Here is a 6210-nt window from a genome sequence, read left to right as displayed (position 1 = left end):
CCTTGACACGCCCAACATAAAAAAACGATAAAGAGATAGAGAAACAGTGAGAATTATTTAAAATAGCAGTGTTCCTAAGAAATGTGACCCTTTTAAGAAAAACACTCAAGAATTGTAAACTATGGCTGAACAGGGTTCATTTGAAATTAATGGCAATGACTAAGTATATTGATAATAAAAGTAAAAATAGCAAAAGGAAATCAAAGAGTTTCTTGTGTTATGTTTCAAGATGGAATCAGCTGTTGAAGATAAATCAACTTCAGTTTGAAAATTTTGTTTTGCATGTTTAAAATAAATTTCAGATTGATGTTTCAATTTCTAATTGCATTGAACATTTAAAATAGTTGCTTTCATATTTTGCCTTTTGTAATTTTCATTGATAGCTTGTTGCATCGTAAAATATTTTGTTTAATTCAAGGAAGAAATGTTAGTTTCCACTAGAATTTCAGTAATTTAAAATCTACTCATGGAATTCTTAAGTGAATCATGAAAGCGCAAGAAGGCATAATTTCAGAATCCTAAAAGCACATAAAAATTGAAGAAAGTACTATTTGTCAATGAATGTATGGATATAAAGAGTGAAGCTATATTTGTTAATGAAAGCTATAGTGAAGCTAAGATTACCTCTCATTCTCCTAAACTCCAATCAGTATAGGACAACCTACGCAATCTCTCCTCATAAGAAAATCCCTCAATGCAGTGAACTTCTTTGGACGGTCTCGAATGTGTGATATCTTTCCTTAGATATGGGGATAAAACTGTTCACAAAATTCTCGGTGTGGTCTAACTAGTGCCTGGCAGAGTTTTAACAAGTGTTCCCTATTTTTATACGTTATTCCCACTCAAATAAAGGATGATACTCCATTTGCCTTTCCTTTTACTTGCTGAACTTCTATGGTAGGTTTTTGCGATTTCTATGTTGCAGCTTTCTGCAGTCTTTCTCCATTTAACATAGAAACATAGAAGATAGGAGCAGGAGTAGGCCGTTCAACCCCTTGAGCTTGCTCTGCATTCAATATGATCATGGCTGACCATCAAGCTCAATACCCTAATCCTACCCTACCCCCATATCTCTTGATCCTTTTAGCCAGAAGAGCTGTATCTAGCTCCTTCTTGAAAACATAATGTTTTTGCCTCAACTACTTTCTGTGGTAGCGAATTCCTCAGGCTCACCACTTTCGGGTGAAGAAATTTCTCCTCATCTCAGTTTGAAAATGTTTGCCCCTTATTCTTAAACTATGATGCCTGGTAAATAATATTTAAATATGACAGGAGAATATTTAAAGAAGACTGGAGGTTGGCTAACGTGGTGCCACTTTTTAAGAAAGGTGGTAAGGAAAAGTCACGGAGCTATAGACCAGTAAGCCTGACATCGGTGGTGGGTCAGTTGTTGGAGGATTTAGATGGATTTGGAAAAGCAAGGACTGATTAGAAATAGTCAACGTGGCTTTGTGCATTGGAAACTGTCTCTCACTAACTTGATTGAGTTTTTTGAAGAAGAACTGAAGAGGATTGATGAGGGCAGTGGATGTGATCCATATGGATTTCAATAAGGCGTTTGACAATGTTCCTCAAGGTAGTCTGGTTAGCAAGGTTAGATCACACAGAATATGGGGAGAACTAGCTATTTGGATACAGAACTGGCTCAAAGGTAGAAGACAGAGGGTAGTGGTGGAGGTTGGTTTTCAGACTGGAAGCCTGTGACCAGTGATGTGTTACAAGGATCCATGCCGGGTCCTCTGCTTTTTGTCATTTATGTAAATGATGGATGTGAACATAGGAGTTATAGTTAATAAGTTTGCAGTTGATGCTAAAATTGGAGGTGTAGTGGACGGTGAAGAAGATGACCTCAGAGTACAATGGGATCTTGATCAGATGGGCCAATGGGCTGAGGAGTGGCAGATGGAGTTTAATTTAGATAAATGTGAGGTGCTGTATTTTGGGAAGTCAAAACAGGGCAGGACTTATACACTTAATGGTGAGGTCCTGGGGAATGTTGCTGAACAAAGCGACCTTGGAGTGCAGGTCTGTGTTCCTTGAAAGTGGAGTTGCAGGTAGACAGGCTAGTGAAGGTGGCATTTGGTATACTTGTATTTATTGGTCAGTGCATTGAGTATAGGAGTTGGAAGGTCAGGTTACAGCTGTACAGGACATTGATTAGGTCATTTTTGGAATACTGCCTGCAGTTCTGGTCTCCTTGCTATAGGAAGGATGTTGTGAAACTTGAAAGGGTTCAGAAAAGATTTACAAGGATGTTGCCAGAGTTGTAGGGTTTGAGCTATAGGGAGAGGCTGAATAGGCTGGGGCTATTTTCCCTGGAGTGTTGGAGGCTGAGGGGTGACCTTATAGAGGTTTATAAAATCATGAGGGGCATGGATAGGATAAATAGGCAAGGTATTTTCTCTGGGGTTCGGGAGTCCAAAATTAGGGGCATAGGTTTAAGGTGAGAGGGGAAAGATATAAAAGGGACCTAAGAGGCAACTTTTTCACTCAGAAAGTGGTGCTTGTATGGAATGAGCTGCCAGAGGAAGTGGTGGGGGCTGGTACAATTACAACATTTAAAAGGCATCTGGATGGGTATATGAATTGGAAGGGTTTAGAAGGATATGAGTCAAATGCTGGCAAATGGGACTAGATTCATCTCGGATATCTGGTCAGCATGGACAAATTGGACCAAAGGGTCTGTTTCCATGCTGTATATCTCTATGAATCAATGTTCTATTTGGTTCCTCTGTTCTTTCTGGCAAAGTGTGTATGATCACATTTCTCTACATGATATTCCATCAGCCAAGTGTTTTCCTTCTTTTACATAAGTTGCAATATCTTCAGATATACTCCCAATCGTGTTCATGATTATATTTACTTGTTCATATTCTGATTACATATCTTGTTTGGAAACAATTTTGTATCTTTAGAATTGTTTTCTCTAAGATCTTCAATTCTGTTTTCTATCTGGCTCATCCCCGAGATTAAATGTCCCAGGTAATATTATTTCTGACACCATGTCTTCCTAAAATGATTATTTCCTAGCTTAAAGGCATGTAATTTTGTAGCTCCTGATGGGTTTTCCTGCATCTTTACATTCAAAATGGAGGCTATCTGTTTCCTGCAACCAAAATGAGTATTCTCAGCTGTTGCAAGAATAATGGAGAATTTCAACATTTTGTATAGCTGCTCGAGATAAATACAACTAGTTACAGCCTAAAAAGAAGATTCCCAGTTCCTTAACACATTTGCAGAATGAACTCTGATGCCTGCAAACTTAACAACAATGTTTGCTTTAATCATAGCTTTTTCTGGCTGATTCCCATCAGGTCTGACTTTAATAATAGTCCCTGCTTCTTTCATGGATGTTTCCGAATAATTTTATCTAATATATCTTGTAGATCTTGGACAGGGAGTGAGGAAACAGAAGGCACGTTATTCGCTGCAGAATTTCCAGCTTCTGGCCTGCTCTTGTAATAACAGTATTTATATGGCTGGTCCCATTCAGTTTCTAATCATTGGTAACCAAGGGTATTGATAGTGGGAATTTCAGGGATAGTCATTGAATGTCAACAGTCAGTGATTAAATTCTTTCTTGTTTGAGATAGTCATTGCCTTGCTTCTCACTTTCCAAGCCTTCAATTCTGCATTGATTTTTTAAATGTTTTCAGTTGCTCACCAGGAATTTTAACCTTATTTTTCACAGCCTTCAATTTCCATTCTTTCTCTGGTTGAATCCCAGCTTGGGAGTCCTCCTGTAGAACATTGGCCTTCATGCAATTTGTAACAGCTTGAGTGTGATAATATTCCAGCTCCAGAGGGTTTGAACACTCTCCTTCTGCTGCATGTCTCTTATAAGGTCTGCCATAGTTTTACTATTGATTTAGATTCTACCTCGTTGAATCTTGCCGTAAGATTTTCTTCTGTTGGGTCCTTGAATGATCAACCTTTCCAGCTGCTGACTGTTTGCATGAGCGGTCTTCCTAAAGCTATGGCTGATGAACTCTTTACACCTCCACTGCTCCAGCATGTGGCATGAGGGAACTAAGTGGGATCCACACCACTGCTCACCATGTTGTATTAGCAATTCTCACTGCTGACCACCGTGTTGTTTGAGGCTATATGCACTATTGCCTACCATGGGGTGGGTTTGATTCTACCATTCTCTTTCAGGTCAAGGGCCTATAGGGTTGTTTTGAAGAAGGGTCACTGGATCTGAAAAGTTAACTCTGCTTTCTCTCCACAGATACTTCCAAGGTTTCCTCCAGCAATGTCTGTTTTTGTTTCAGATTTCCAGCATTTCCAGTTTTTTTGTTTTATTTGATATTATTGACCTTTCCAACTTGTTTGGTGCAGTGTGGAAGAGGAAAACCACTTGCTATTCTATGAGAACAAGCACTTGTATTAAACAAGATTTAGTTAATTGGATTATGTAATTATGAACAAGTTATGCTAATATGATAGACATTGCTGCAGACATTATGAACCTGATTGGGTGTTAGGTCTTACTCCTTCAAGAATCAAAACTATTCTCCCAACAGGTCCATGTGACATTATCATAGCAGGTGATCCTTAAGGCACTCCTTAGTATAACCCTTTCAGATCCTTACACCCATATATCATGCTTCTTTCTTTGGTTCCCTCTGATACACTTTGAGTAAATAAGAGACATCTAATGATGCAATAAACTGAACAGGTTTTATTTATCTACAAAGCACAGATGACCAAACCATGCCAGAGAATAGCTTTTCAGTTTCTGTCATTATGCCTTTTAAGACCTCTGAAGAAGTATTGAAAACCATGCTACTTTATACATCAAAGGTGCAACTACAAATAAACTTCAAGATATTTGTTATTGAAACCTTTGAACTTTAACATAAACAGTCACAGTGACGTCCTAGAAAGATACTTTCATCAAACAAGTTTCCCTAACATAACTCAATGTCAATCCTTTGAAGAGTAAGTTTATTAATCATTGTCATTCTATATATAACTAATAGATCCTGGTATCTAAGCTTTTCATTCTCGTCACTGAGATGATGTTTTACTGACTCACAGTTGATGTTATTTCTGTCACTTATTTCCTTGCAGAAGCATTTTTCATATATAACACTCTGAAACTGACAGCAGAAAACATAATTCCTTTTCATGATACTTCAAAGCCTTCCCATTTGTCTTGGAAAACCCGTCCTCCAAGGTACAAAAGAGTTCATATTTTTCTTATTCCAAAATTTACAACCTACAAATCTTCAACAGTTCCACTAATCTTTAGTCACCTTGATAGCCCTATGCTAATTACCAAATGGTTCTTACAATTGTCACTGTGTTGACCAATTTATTAAGCTTGAAAAATAAACCCTTTTGACTATATTATGACAAACCTCTGTAATCATTACATCCTAAGGAGGGACCTATATCTAAACCTTCTGGCTGTAGGGAAGGTAGGGAAACTATCACTGCACCACAAGACCCCCTTTTATAAAATTATGTTTATTTGTCAATTTCTGATATTTCTTTAATATGACTTCCTCCCTTTTGTCAGGACTATTTCTTTAACCACTCCTTAGAAACTAGCTGGATAAGCAATTAAGGTAACATAGGCACTAAAAACAAGGGTCTGCATTGCCAATATTAAATAACATGACCAACTAGCAGTCAAATGTGGCTGAGTCATAATTGAAATAAGATAATCAGACCTAAAGATGTCATCTGTCCTGGACAGCAATTTTAACTTCACTGTGAGACTCACAACTCCCTTGAAAGTATGAAAAAAACTGGGATGGTAAAGAGGACCTCCAACTATTTTATGGCACAGGAGCAGTATGGAAAATTCCAGGCCTTCTCGTAAACCTCTCCCTCTTCGTTACCACAACATGCATCAGAGTATTCCCTGAAGTATCTTATCCTGAAGTCAAGGGTCATTCTCTCTTCTGCTACCCTGATGAACTTTGTATGGTACAATCTGCCTGTATAGCACGCAAAACAGTTTTCACTGTATCTCGGTACATGTGACAACAGTAAGGGTGTAGACCCGAAACGTCAGCCTTCCTGCTCCTATGATGCTGCTTGGCCTGCTGTGTTCATCCAGCTCTGCACCTTGTTGTCTCGGATTCTCCAGCATCTGCAGTTCCTACTATCTCTCTCAGTAAGTCAATCGTTCAGTTTTCAGAAGGTTAGCTGTTGTTTTCTATGCACTTGCATGATATTCCAAGAAGGACATGGCTT

This window comes from Rhincodon typus, chromosome 21 (genome assembly GCF_021869965.1).
Source record: "Rhincodon typus isolate 14 chromosome 21, sRhiTyp1.1, whole genome shotgun sequence".
NCBI classification, from domain to species: domain Eukaryota; kingdom Metazoa; phylum Chordata; class Chondrichthyes; order Orectolobiformes; family Rhincodontidae; genus Rhincodon; species Rhincodon typus.
The sequence above is the reverse complement of the archived record's forward strand: the minus strand, read 5'-3'. Positions refer to the sequence as shown.